This window comes from Choloepus didactylus, chromosome 6 (genome assembly GCF_015220235.1).
Source record: "Choloepus didactylus isolate mChoDid1 chromosome 6, mChoDid1.pri, whole genome shotgun sequence".
Lineage (NCBI taxonomy): Eukaryota > Metazoa > Chordata > Mammalia > Pilosa > Megalonychidae > Choloepus > Choloepus didactylus.
Window position 1 is genome coordinate 23,912,607 of NC_051312.1, and position 15,313 is coordinate 23,927,919.

A 15,313-nucleotide genomic window follows, 5' to 3' on the forward strand; every position below is an offset into this window, starting at 1 on the left:
TGTGTTATGTCCCCCAGAAAAAGCCATGTTCTCTGATGCAATCTTGTGGGGCAGACGTTTTAGTGCTGATTAGATTGGAATCCTTTGAGTGTTTCCATGGAGATGTGCCCCACCCAACTGTGGGTGATGATTCTGATTGGATAATTTCCATAGAGGTGTGGCCCCACCCATTCAGCACTATATAAGCTCAGACAGAAGAAGTGAGCTTGTTACAGCCAAGAGGGACACTTTGAAGAATGCACAGAAGCTGAGAGAGTAGCTGCAGATGAGAGACAGTTTGAAGATGGCTGTTGAAAGCAGACTCTTGCTCCAGAGATGCTAAGAGAGGACAAATACCCTAAGTGCAACTAAGAGTGATGTTTTTGAGGAACTGCAGCCTAGAGAGGAATATCCTGGGAGAAAGCCATTTTGAACACAGAACTTTGGAGCAGATGCCAGCCACATGTCTTCCCAGCTAACAGGTTTTCCAGACATCATTGGCCATTCTCCAGAGAAGGTACCCAATTATTGTTGTGTTGCCTTGGATACTTTATGGCCTTAAGACTGTAACTATGTAACCAAATAAACCCCCTTTTATAAAAGCCTATCCATTTCTGGTCTTTTGCATTCTGGCATTAGGAAACTAGAACAATCTCCTTTCTGAATAGGATCATATTCATGAGACAGGAGGTTAGGACTTGAACTTTTTTTGTTGTTTTGGGGGGGGGTATGGGGGTGGGGAGGGACAATTCAATCCATAACACTTGAAAAGGGTTTCCACACTTCAGAGCAGGGAGGAGACATCAGGGTGGATCTTAGTGAATTCTCAAGTGAAGAAATGGAGCTGGAAATTAAAGGAAGCCAAGGCAGCTTGAATTCAATAGGGCAGAGTACCATAGAGGAGAGCTCCAGACACAGAACTCCAGAGAGACCACCAGAGAGAGAGAAAGACAGAGAGAGACAGGGAGAGAGAGAGAATCTATAGAGTCCATTTAGAGTCCTCATCTGACTACCAATCATCATATGCATATGAGGAAACTACCTGAGGCCAGAGAAAGAATCACTCCAAAGGATTAGAGGGAACAATCTCTGAAGTTCATAGAAAACCAGGAATAATCTGAATTTCTCATCAGCCAAAATAGAAAACTTTATAATGCACAGGTCATCAGATAGTGTATCCAGAAATACATTGCCAACATAGTGAGGAAAATTAGTCACCGAATAAACATCTCTCTGGTCCCTTTTAATAGAGCTCAAGAATAATTATAAGCATATAAAAATATTTAGCATCCAACAAGGTAAAGTTAACAATATCTAGCATCCAATAAAAAAATAAAAAGTATGCAATAAAGCAGATATATATATATACATATATACATATAATCCAAAATGAGGAAAAATTGATTGAAGCTAAAAGAAAAATATATTATAGAATTAATAAGCAAGGACATTAGAAGAGTTATTTTAACTGTATTCCACAATTTTCAAGAAAGTAAAGGTAAGTTTAAGCATGGTAAGTATAGACATGGGATATAGTAAAAAAGCCCCCAATTGAAATTATAGTGATGAAAAACACGATTACTGAGATGAAAATTGCACTAAATAGAAGATTAATAGAAGTTGGGCACTGAAGAAATTGGACACTTCAGAAAAAAGATTGGTAAACTTAAAGATATACCAATAGAAACTATCTATGATGAGAAACAAAGAGAAAAAAGAAAAGACTGAAAAACCAAATAAACAGAGCATTAGCGAGCTGTGGGGAAACATCAAGCAGTCCTAATATCTGAGTAATTGGAGTCCCCACAGATGAAATAAACACACTGAGGCATATAAACATGAAATAATTCATCAGCAGCAGATCTGTACTAAAATAAAGGTTAAAGTCCTTTAGCCAGAAGGAATATGACACTATATGGAAATCAGGATTTATTCAAAGGAATGTAGACTATCAGAAGTGGTAAATGTAAGTGAAATACAAATAGTGTGATTTCATTGTCAGCAAAAAGTCAACATTGATTCATTTTTCTTTATTGAAAAATGTATTTTGTTATATAAAAGTAACTTTTGCCTTAATAATTTCTAATGTATCAAATATTAAAATCCAAATTTAAATGTCTACTTAATGAAATAGCCATAACCCCTCCTAGATCCTGTGAAAGTTAAGTTGTGCTGGTAGCTATAAAACAGTGTCAACCAGGTGAAAACTGAGAGTACTGTGATTTTTAAAGCTTCACAGACTATAAGAAATATCTGACATTTATTGAAGAGATCCTTATCTTACAGAAAGAACCACTATATTTTAAGGAATAACTCCACTGAAACAATTCTGCTTTGGTGAATGTCAATTGGTAATTTTCCTGCCCTCTGAGATTAGAAGTCACTCTCCAAAGTGAAGAAGCTAATGTGCCAGCCCCAGGGACTTCAAGAATCCATCTATGAAAACTGATTGGAACCATATTTACTACTGTAGGAACAATAAAGTGGAAGAATCTTACTAATTATATGAAAATTTATAAACAAATATTTGGAATAAAATTCAGAATAAATGATGCTGTAGAGACTGTTGCTGATTTAGGCTTGCTACCAGATGCCAGGTGTTTTGAAATCTATCTGGACAGGGTGACAAAAAAGCCATTAATAGAACTGATAACTGAAGCACAACACTGTTCAGACCTTTCAGAAAAAGTAAAGTTTTAGAGATTCTAAACCTAAAGGTAGAAGGAAAGAGTTTATTACTAAGAGAGTTGACAATCCATTTATATATATATATGGAAAATTGTCACACCTGTGGACAAATGAGGTAAACCACTTGAACGATATAAACTCAAATAAGTATCAGTTCTCAGAATCATTTCCTAACAGGAATGAGAACAAACCACACTGCCTAGTCCCAGCTCAATTTAGGATGGCATGCTTAATGGTAATTTCTGTAGCTCTATAACCCTTCCATCAACTTGGCCCTTATGCTGTTTTCCCACAAGGTGGCAATCAAATCTAACAGCAGGCTAAGTAGCTGAAATTTGCAGATTTGCCCTTCTTCAGAAAACTTTAATAGGATGTGTGAATTTTTAACTATCCAGTTAGGATTACTTTGTGACCACACTAACTGTCCTCATCTTAATTCCTGACCATGAATCTCAAGTGGGTCGTCAGTGCTACTAGAATATCCTACTGAATGCCCTCAATCCATTTATTCTCCCACTGTTGTAAAGGATTATTTCACATCTTTTCCTCTTTCATCAAATCCCCAATACCTCCTTCCCTTTCCTCAGTCTTAAATGATGACCTTATTTCCTGTTTCACAGTGAAAACTTGAAGCAATCAGAAAAGTATTTCTATAGACTCATACTACCCTATCTGCCTACCCTCCAGAACCCATACCCACATATCCAGCCTCCTGCCTAGTACGATAGAACCCTACTCCCTCCAAACTATCCATGTGACCATCAAAACCCAATATCTCCACTTGTGCACCAAATTGCATATCCTCTTGTCTACTCAAGAACAGTGATCTAAAAATTCTCTCCTCTCTCTTCTTAGCAACTTTGGTCTCAACTAGATCATTTCCATCACCATAGAAACATCCTACTATTTCCTTCATATTAAAAATTCCCTTCCCTTAGCACCTCTTCCCTGCCATTTATTTCTTCCTCTCCATGGTGAAATATGTTGACAGTTTTCTTACTTGCTCTCTCTAATTTTTTTTCCTCTCAGTCCCTCTTATAACAACTCCAGGAAGACATTTTCTACCTCACAGTCTTAACAAATGTTTCATCGATATTGCAAATGATCTCCTTTTTGCTAAACCCAAGGTTCAGTTCTCAGCCATCATTTTAGTAGACCTTTCAGCTGCACTGGAGTGGATCACTTTTACCTCCTTGATACACTTCACTTATGCAATTTCCAATTAATTACCATTGCTTTTTTTCCCTCTTCCTTAACAGGTCACTCATTTTCATTCTCCTTTATTGATTCTGCCTTATATCCCTGGCCTCCTAAGGTGTTGTGTCCCTGGACTCAGTTCTTGGTCCTCTTATTTTCTCTGCGAATGTATACTGCTTTGGTAAATGCATACTATCCCACAGCTTTAAATGGTACCTAAATTCTGAATACTGAGAAATTTATATCTGCACCTGAGACCATGATCTCTAACCCCTGGTGAGTCTGAATCTCCACTTAAATGTCTAATATATATCTCAAATTCAGCATGTCCAAATTGAACTCCTGATTCCTGTTCATCCACCATATTCCTCACACCACCTTCCTCTTCTCACTTGAGGATGATTTTGTTCTATCAGTGTGTCAGCCATACACCTTTAAATTACCCTTTATCTCCCCTGAACCTCACATTCAACTTGACATGAATATTTGCTGGTTCTACCTTCAAAATATATCCAGAATCAACTTCACTTACACCATCTTGATCATCTGAGTTACATTCCTTTCTCATGTAGCTTAGTCCAGTTCACTCCCTAACTTTTTCCCTGCTTCCCCCTCCCAAATCCACACTTCTTGAATCTTGCTGTATCAGCAAAGGTGAGCCTGTCACAGGTAGGTCAGTTCTTCTCTGATCAAAGCTCTCCAATAGCACTCCATTTCACTCTCATTAAAAATGAAGTTCTTAAGCTACCTACAAGGCCCTATGATCTGAAACCACCACCCTTTCTTGACCCTCATCTTCTCCTGTGCCCTAGATTCCTGCCTCAGTGGCCATATTACTGCTCCTCAAACCCACAAGACAGTCTCCCTTCATACAGATACCACATGACTGACTCTCACACCTCCTTCAAGTATATGTTCAAATGTGATGCTCTCCGTAAGGCTTGCCCTGACTACCTGTTTAAAATGGCAGACTGCCCCTAGTCCTGATGGTTCTCCTTTCCATGCTATATTTTTTATTTTTCTATAGTCTTTATAAACTTCTAACAAAATATGCTAGCTACTTATTTTTTGTTTTATTGCTTATTTTCTCTCTCCCTCATTAGAATGTAAGCTCAACGGCAGGAATCTTATTTTCTCTGTACATTTTTTTTTTTTTTATCGCAAGCACCTTGCACATAGAAGGTGCTCACTAAATATTTATAGAAAGATTGAGCAATTCATTCCTAAGTAGTATAGAAAAAAATTATAAAAAATTGTGGCATACCTAGCTCTTTGGTTATACATGGTGACACAAATTAGACTAAAACTTAAATTAATCTAGACTAAACTTCAAACAATTACCAAAACATTTGCTGAAATTTTCAAAATCCTTTCAATACATCTCACTGCATATAAACAATTCCAAGCCATATGAATATTTTAAATATTTTTAAATCTTGGTTAATGAGTGAGTTTGGGAAATTGGCCATTAGATAAAATGTTCACTTGATTACTATGTTTCTAGCAAAATGGAATACAGTGTGAGGCTCGAAGGATGCAGAGTACTCCAGTTACTGAGGAACTTCCATTCTGTTTTCCTTTTTTCTTTATAATTTCAATAAAGCCATTAAAGATCTCCCAATATGAAAAATTAATTCTTTCCTGTGGGTAGCCATGGTCTACCTTTTATACTTGTACTTAGCATTTTGCATTGTCTCCCTTCACCTTCATTCCAACCACCTTTGCTTTGGAAGTTTGTGTAAATGATAAAAGCCATATTTCCCACACTCCCTATATCTTAGTCTCTGGATATAAATTAAGTTCCTCAATTTGTATGCACTGTTGAGAGATTTGGAAGGTGAAAGTACTGCAGAGGACAGCTTGTAGCTCTTGTCAATAGATTAGCAAATAAGCTAAGCAAAGATTAATAATTTACTGATGTACAGGGTCCCACAGCTGGTAAATACTAGATAAAGTATTCCAATTCACAACTTTAAACTTCAATTCAATATTCTCTCTACAGATATATAGCTGCCTTTGGTATGTTAATACCTACAAATAGTATAATCCATCTGCAATTATACCTTTAGTCATTAAAGAATAATTTGGCTAGCTAATTGGAAAATTATGACAAAGTTGTCACAGCACTTCTTGACCTGTACCTTTCAGCAATAATGTTCCTCCATGAGAATGCAAAATATATACTTTACAGAATAAGATTTGAAGATCCTTTTAATACGGAGTCTTATGTAACATTCTCACAGTTTGTTCTTTATCTCCCCCAAAATCTCTGCACAGTGCTCAATCAGTATTTCCTTTCTGTATCCTCTCTCCCCACCTACCCCTGTAAGTGTGTATCTGTGTTTCAACCCAGCTCAGCCCTAAGACCAAAGAGCATACCAGGCATGGAGTCAGACATGAGTTTAATAGGACTTACAGACAGGAGAGAGTTCTTCCCAGTGGTGGCTGGCTGGGAAAGATGGAAGCTAGCACTCCACAAACAGTGGGGGGTGGGCACAGGTGATGGGGTGTGGTTTATAAGGATAAAGACAAAGACACTCCATAGGATATGAAAACAGAGTTTGGGCAATGTCCTGTGGCACAGGGGTGTGGAGATTTGTTATCAACAGTTATCTGAGGATGGATGATCTAATGCTTTGTTTATAATACCATTTGTACAGTCTCTCCCCCACACCCCCGGGGAGGTCTGATGACCTTTAACATCTGTCCCAGTCAAGTAGGTGATTTCGTGCAGTAATTCATTTTCACTGTGGAAGGGAGGGAGCCCAGGCCCTGGGTCTCCACAATCTGTGTCTGCTATTTCCATTTCTTTTCTTCTCTTTCTCCTTTAACATGGGTTCCAAGACCATTTTTTCTGTTTTCTTCACCTCTGTTGACCTCTGAACTCTGATTAGGAAAAAAAATGAAGTAGCATTTATTAAAATGTGAAATATTTAGTGAATTATAGTTCAGATTAATAGTTTTAATTTAAGCATAAGTTGAATAATTATATTTCTCTATATGTACCCTAAAAAATACCCAGATCCTTTTCTGAGACTATAAACATTTCACTCATTAAGTTTATTCTTCAAAAACTTAAATCCTCCCGAGATATCCTATGCCAGCTAAGTCCCAAAACCCAGAGGCAATAGCCTCTTCAAGAAAATCAACCTGATGTGTCACCTTTTCCCATAGTGTTGACACCCCTTTTCAATGTGAACAAATTAGGGTGGTTACTGTCTAGTCATCTCTGAAGATTGGGAAAGTGATTAAACTAGAGGAAGGGGTAGCAACAGACAAGATGGGATTTAACGAAGGATTATGAATACTGAATCTCTATGTAATTTTCTTTTTCTTAGTTGCTAGGGTATTAGAATAGCTAGAAGGAAAGAATTGAGATGATGGAACTGTAACCCATAGCATTCTTTGAAATTTGCTCTATGGCTACTTGTTAAATTGTAATTTGAAAGTTAGCACCTTTTTGTATATATGTTACATTTCACAATAATATGAAGTAACTGAAACTGTGGAACTGTAAATCATAACATTCTTTGAAATTTGCTCTCTAAATACTTGTCAAATTACACTTGGAAAGTTATCACTTCTATGTGTATATGTTATATTCCACAATAAAACTATGATTTAAAAAACACATAACAAAAGGTGTATGTACAGCATGCTCCAATTTATATCAATACAAAAAATCGCACCCATATACACAAAACGGAACTATATATGTCTGTTGAGACACATATAATATGTAAATGTAAAGAAAAATTCTGGAAGAATCCACACTAAATTGGTAACAGTGATTATTTCTAAGGAGGAGAGTGAAATTATATGGGGATCAAGAACAACTCTCATTTTTTATTTCATACAGTATTGATTTTTGCAGTGATTATGGATTCATGTATTACTTGTACCAAAAATAAAAAATAAAAAAATGATGACTACTAAATTGAGTTGCAAGTAGACCTATCCATGGGAGTAATGGTGTTGATGTTGACAGTGATGGTGATGGCAGTGGCAGTTTCCTTCCTATTGATAAAATATATTGAATTGTTTTGGTGCCCCCTCTGTCCTTAGTAATATATTAGCAACTTTGATGCATGAAAAAGAAGTAGCAATCTTCAAGCATCTCCATAAGAAAACTATGAAATAACCAAGCTATACAGGACATGCTTCTTAGAAACAGATGGAATAATTACCCAGGGTGGTCAAGGGGAATGCAGGCACTGGGGAGACAGGGAGGCACAGAGGAGACCTGGTGATGGGTTGGTGATTGCAGAGGGCAGGGACAGAGGCTATAGGCAAGGTGGGAGCTTGTAGACATAATGGAATGATCATGAGAAATGTGTGAATACTGCTTCCCAAAGTTTCCTCATGTGTATTACCTCCTTTACTTCAAGGCATTTCTGTGAGGTAGGACACGCAGATATTGGGGGACCATGATGCATAATAATTAATAGCCTATTGTCTGGAGGTAATCACATGTCTGCAAAAATGCTGTGAGGAAGTGGTATGACTAACTCACACTTAGTTTTCAGAAAATCCACACATTGTGATGATTAAATGATTAAAAAAAAAAACAAAAAACCTTTGTTCATTGCCCAGAAGTTGCAAGCTGTATGTTCATGTTACCTATGATTTCTTTTTTGCTAATTATGTTGCTGCAAAAATCGAGGTTTGGGGAAGTTGAGATGAAAAAGCCAGCAAATGACCTGGCTGTGACTCCAAGGTAGGTCTGCTGTGTATGGATTCAGTGACATTCCCTGCAGATAGAAAGGTTTCCATGGAAAGAAACTAGGTGTGAGTATGGCAGGAAGCACGTGGCATTGACAATGAAATAAGTTAAAAGAGGAGAACAGAGAAATACAGTTGAATGAGTAAGGAGGGGAGGGGCTGGTGAAGAGAATTGAATATCAGATGAAAATCTTTAATTTTGTCCTGTATCAACAGGGACTCACTCTAAGTTCCAAGCAGTAAGGTCTGGCAGGTCATTAGATATCATCTAGAGCTGTAGTTGTCAAACATTTTTTCTCCATCTCTTTTCAAAGAGGAAATGAACCACCCCCTAAGGAAATCATACACAGAGGCATAAACAATTAATGCAAATAAAAAGTGTGTTTGAAGAGAACTAAATCCCTCTTGTTGCCATTCATCTAGTGAACCATCCTCACTCTGCAGCTGAGGAAATTGAGGCTCAGAGATGCCAGTAACATGCCCAAATAACAGACTAATTAGTGATGCAGTCCTCCTTTCCTGACCCAGCATTCTTACACTTCACAAGGCCTTTTCCAAGAAACACCTCAGTTCCAGGACTAGGATAGAGAAGAGTGGGATCAAGTCATGTGAATATAATGTCACTTTCATAGTCTTATGTTGTCCTTCTCCACTTTGTGTGAGTAGTGGGGCTGAGCACTGGGGTTGGTGTGAGCAAATGTGACCTGTCTGCATACACAGAGTGGTATAATCCAGATATCAATTGGAAGACATACTCTTTGCAAAATTCCTACCACATGGCAGTCAGCCTTGCTTAAAAGCCACCAGCAATGTATGCTATGTTTTCATTTTAGCTTTCCCTCTTGGTTGCAGTAGTAACTCCCCTAAAACACCATGTACTCTGTTCTTCTCTCCAGCTATAGAACATAGTGGTTAAGAATTTGATCTGTGTGATCAATGTACCAGCCACATCACACCAGGTGTGTAATACTAGACAAGGCATTTGACTTCTCAAGGCCCCAGTTTTCTGTTCTTTAAAATGCGAGTATTAATGGTTCCTACCCCATAAGGGATCATGAGTATTAAATGAGATACAGGTATCATACTTGACACAATGCCCAGCAACATAGTTAGTGAACTTAAAAGCTAACTGTTTAATAGTTGTAATTATTATGCTCCAGAATCCTATGCTCCATTTAGGGAAAAGCAGCTACTGAAAAGAATGACTTGGGCTGGTTCAGGCTCATGTAGAGAGATGGAATCAATTATCTTGTGGATCTGGGTCTTTTCTGGAGCATCATGACTGGAAATCTTCACCATTGAGCAACATATTAATCAGCGCTTATATAATCAATAGTTCAGGTGTATTATGGCCGTGTAATAGTTACAAGTAAAACACAGAATTACAAATAATTACCCTATTGTTCAAAAAAGAGCACTGCTTGAAGAACTAATGTCACCAGACTGTTTTGAAGACAAAGTGGGATAATGATTATAATGTTCTTAGCACAATGATTGGTGAATAATAAACTCACAACAAAATTACTAGAGAAGCAATACTGATGTTTAGGAGCACTGATTCTGCAGTCAGAAAACATGGTCCACATTCTGGCTTTACAACCTACCAGCTGTGCAAGCTTGGTTAAGTTTCCTAGACTGTAAGACTCAGTTCCTTCATGTGTAGTCTAGTGCCTGGAACAAGGTGGATGCTCAATGAAAATTACCTATACAGAATAACACTCATAAAGGAAGACAGAGGAGGAGAAACATATTTTGCATGGAAAAATCATTTTAAAAAAGAGAAAATACATTGTGGAAACTGTGCATTAACAAATTATCTGTCCTTTATGATACTTAGAACATACTAAAAGCTAAAGGCTTGGATAGTGAATGAATGAATGGATAAATAAAAATAAAATATTTTCCTGAGTTCTGGAAATAAATGAAGTCAAATAATAACTAATTTGTAAATCATATGTTGCTTTTGTTTAGGTTTACGAACTCTTCTCTGGAGATCATATCAGCACCTGATGAATGGGAGATAAAAACAATGTGACAGAATTCATTGTTTCTGGTATTTCAAAGAACCCAGAATGTAAAAAATATTCTCTGCTGTGTTTCTAATCATGTATGTGGCCACAGTCATGGGAAACCTACTCATTGTGGTAACCATGATCACAAGCCAGAATCTGAGATCACCCATGTATTTTTTCCTTACTTCCTTGTCCCTCAGGGATGTCACCCACTCTTCTGTCATTGCCCCCAAAATTATTGTGGACTCCCTCTCTGAGAGCACTACCATCTCCCTGAAAGGCTGCATGACCCAGCTCTTTGCAGAACATTTCTTTGGTAGTGTGGGGATCTTCCTTCTCATTGTTGTGGCCTATGACCACTATGTGGCCATCTGTAAGCCCCTGCACTACCTGACCATCGTGAGTCCTCAGGTGTGCTGCCTGCTGTTGGGAGCGGCCTGGGTGGGGGGAACTATGCATGCAATGATACAGCTTCTCTTTATGTACCAATCACCCTTCTGTGGCCCCAATGTCATTGATCACTAAGTGTGTGATTTGTTTCCATTGTTGAAACTGGCCTGCATGGACCTCATGTCCTGGGCCTCCTCACCATCCTCAACAGTGGGATGATGTATGTGACCATCTTCTTTATGCTCATTGCCTCCTACGTGGTCATCCTCTGTTCCCTGAGGTCTTGCAGCTCTGAAGGGCAGCGCAAAGCCCTCTCCACCTGTGGCTCTCATCTCACAGTGGTCATCTTGTTCTTTGTGCCGTGTATCTTCTTATACATGAGGCCTGTGGCCACTTACCCCATAGACAAGACAATGGCTGTGACCTTCAGCATTGTAGAACCCATGTTAAACCCCTTGATCTACACCCTGAGGAATGCGGAGGTGAAAAATGCCATGAGGAAACTGGATGAAGCAAGAGACTTCAGTTGGAAATTAACTGTCATACTGAGAACATCATGTGTTTCTCATAAAGAGAAGTTATTCTGTTAGAAATGCAGAAGAAATAGAGCTGTCTGTTTTGTGCTAGAAGCCAGGGAGACCTTTTGAAAATATCAGTCTGATTTATGATTTAAGGTATTTAGGAATTGTGATACTCTCCTGTTTTATACCCTTCCTTGGCTCCCCCCAGCCTTTAGAGACTCCTTGCCTTGACCTAGAATCCTGTCATTAACCTGGTTACTGTCTCTACATCTCCAACCACATCTTGAGCACTTCAACGCTCCTTCACTAAGCCCCTTTCATGTTGAGTGTTTCACATGTCAGAGAGGTAGACAAGCCTTTCCTCACCTCAGTGCCTCTGTGTCTGCTCTTCTCTCTACCTGAGTTGACTTTTGTTGCTTTGCATCTTTCTTTCTAGACTGAAAATCTGTGAGGCAAGGAGTTTTGTTTTATTTATTCTTGGCAACTTCGAGGTTTCTGTTGCATGATTATAGAACGCAATGGCCATTTTTTCCCAAATAGCCAAATTTTAGTGGTTAGGGGGAAAAGAAGACAATCATTAAGCAATTAAAATTTAAAAAAAATGTCAGAGAGTGATCATTAGAATCATTAATGTAAAAAAAGTGCTATGATTATTTCTGGGAGAGCACTTCATATTCCATGGTCAGAGATGATTCTATAAGCAGGTCAACATTTCAAGGTTATTTGAATTATGTTGTGATTTCTTTATGAAAAGTGATCAAATGTATTAATCAATAAGATTAATGATAACAAAAAGCACTGATAATTGATGAAAATGATCTGAAGAAAGACTTCATATGATGAATATTCTAGATAGAGGAAAAACACAGGGAATCTCTGGAGTAACTACCGTGACACTTTCAAGGAACTGTTTAGGACCAGAGTGAATAGAAAATAATGAACTAGTTAGAGAGTGGCAAGATTGGGTCAGAATTACCATATGACCTGGCAATACCCCTTGTAGGTACATACCCAAAAGAATTGAATGCTGGGACTAGAACAGATATTTGTACACAGTTGTCCATAGTGGCATTATTTACAATTGTGAAAATATGAATTCAACCTAAGTGTCCATCTATATGTGAATGGGTGAATGTGCTGTATATCATACTATGGAACATTATTCAGCCACATAAAGGAATACAGTTCTGACACATGACAACATGGATGAACCTTGAAGGTTCATGTTGAGTGAAATAAGTCAGACACAAAAAGACAAATATTGTATGTTCTCGCCGGAATGAACTAATTAGAATAAGCAAATTCTTAGAGTCAGAAACTAGAATACAGGTTGTCAAGGGCTGGGGTAGGGTAGGGAATGTGAGTTAATGATTAATTGATTCAGGGTTTCTGTTTTGGTGATGGCAATTTTTGGTTAAGAATGGTGGTAATGAGAACACAGAATTATGAATGGAATTATCATCACTAAGTTATATATTTGAATCTATTACAAGTAGAAATTTTAGATTATGAGAATAAAAATAAAAAAAAACAGACATAGCACTGTGCAATGCAAACAGTGAACCCTAATGTAAACTATGGATTATCGGTAGTAGTAGAATTAGAATAAATGTTCAATAATTATAACATAGTTACTACACTAATACAAAGTGTTCATAATAGGGAAATCTCTGTGTAGGTGTGGGGGTATATCACACTCTCTATTTGTTACATGCCTTTTCTGTAAACATACAAATTCTCTAATAAAAAAATTAGTATTTGTCCCCGTCCGAAAAAAAGAAGGAGCAAACTATTGGTACATACAACAACTTGGGTGAATCCTCAAGGCATTATGCTGAAGGCTAAAGAACAGTCACCAAAGTTAACTTACCATATGAATCTGATTAACTAACAGAAGTATAGAAATGGACACAGACTAGTGGTTGCAGTGGGCAGGTAAGTAGATTTGGTTATAAAAGAGCAACAGGAAGGATTCTTATTGTGTTGGATTTGTTCACTTCCTTGCTTGTGGTGGTGGATTCACAAAACATGATAAAATTTTATATAATTAACATACTCACATAAATAAGTACAATTAAAGTGGGGAAATTAGTAATTAGCAATTAAGCATTAACTCACATTCCCTACACTACCCCAGCCCTTGACAACCTGTATTCTTGTTTCTGACTCTAAGAATTTGCTTATTCTAATTAGTTCATTCCAGCAAGAACATACAATATTTGTCTTTTTGTGTCTGACTTATTTCACTCAACATAATTGAGTAAGATCAGTAAGATCAGTAGATTGTATCAATAGCAATATCTTGGTTTGATATCATATCATTTTGTAAAGTGTTATCACTGGAGAAACTAAGCTAAGTGTACATGAGATCTCTGTGTATCATTACTTCAACTGCATGTGAAGCCACAGTTCACTCAATAAAAATTTAAATGTAAAACACTCACACACACACACATGCACAAATTACTAAACTCTTATTGTTTCTCAGGTTTAAAACATCACCAGAAAAATACCAACATAAGGTTCATCCTTATTTATTAATTATTTTAACAAGTTTTTGGCAGTGATATTGTACAGAATATTTAATGATTAGAACTAGATTTCAAAATATTTACCTACTCACTACATATACACATTTTATTAATCCAGCTTCTTCCAAAATTACGTTAGCCAAAGAAATAATCTAGGATTTTACAGAGGTTAGAAGAGAAGTATCTAGGAATCAGATTACATAATCTTAAGTATTCATTTAAATATTTACTATTTTGTTTCTCAGGGAAAAGCTGGACATGAAAAATGCAGTCAAGTACAAATGTATCTCCTATTAGAAAAAATGTTTCCCTTTATATGCTCTTCTTTTATTGTTAGAAAAAATGAGAGAAATGAGAAATTATATGTTCTGAGTGGGATTTGGTACATTCTAATAGTAAATATTGCCACAACTATTTGCATCCAAAAGATTGTTTAAGGATAAAGTATGTAAAAGTCTCAGAGTGCTTGGAATTATGATAGATTTAGCTTCTTCCTATTACAAGCCTTAAAACCATCTCATTATTGGGTAGCCTTTGCTCAGAATTGACCTAATATGATATTTTTATTAGCACACATATATTTTCATCCACATGTATCTAGTACTTTTCTACTGCAGGCTAAACTGAGAGCCCAGGGAACATTTAGGATAGAAGACCACCTGTAATTCCTTAGCTCAATACAACTTCTTCAAATATGGAAAATCTAACTCCAATGCTACAGTCTGATGCTCTCCTTCTGACTCAGTGTATAGCAGGGTATAGAGAAAGAGCATCCCCTGTAGTATCCCACTGAGCTCTACAGATTGTTGCCACCATCTTGGTCCCAAATGGCCCCTTAATTGCATGGTTATTATGGTTATTTGAAGTAACAGGTAATATAATTCCTTAAACACTAAGCAACCCCATCCCCATTTCTTTTAAAACCTTGTGGTGATTCTCTCAAGAATACTGTGGGTCTTTTTTGTGAACAAAGCCTCAGACATGAGTGTAGCCATGAAACAGAAAATGGCTCCTCTGATCATATAAATCACAATGGATTTTATAATAGATGTCTTGGATGTTTTATGAAGTCCCTAGTGTCCTACCCAGTCTGAGATTGATTTTCAGGCCTTCCTTTCCTTCTTTCATTTACTATGATCTGTCAGTTCCCCTACTGCTCTTTTCCCATTACTCTTTCAAAGGCTCAGTCTTTGCCCATCACCACTGGAGCACCATTAACAGATCTCAAAGTTGTAATTCACTTTGAAATTTTCCTTTTTTAAGGTAAGATTTA

At 37.2% G+C, this 15,313-nt stretch overlaps 1 pseudogene; it reads left to right on the forward strand.

Annotated features, from left to right (window-relative positions):
- Positions 1 to 10,599: 10,599 nt before the first annotated feature.
- On the forward strand, positions 10,600 to 11,578 carry LOC119536726 (annotated as a pseudogene).
- Positions 11,579 to 15,313: the final 3,735 nt, after the last annotated feature.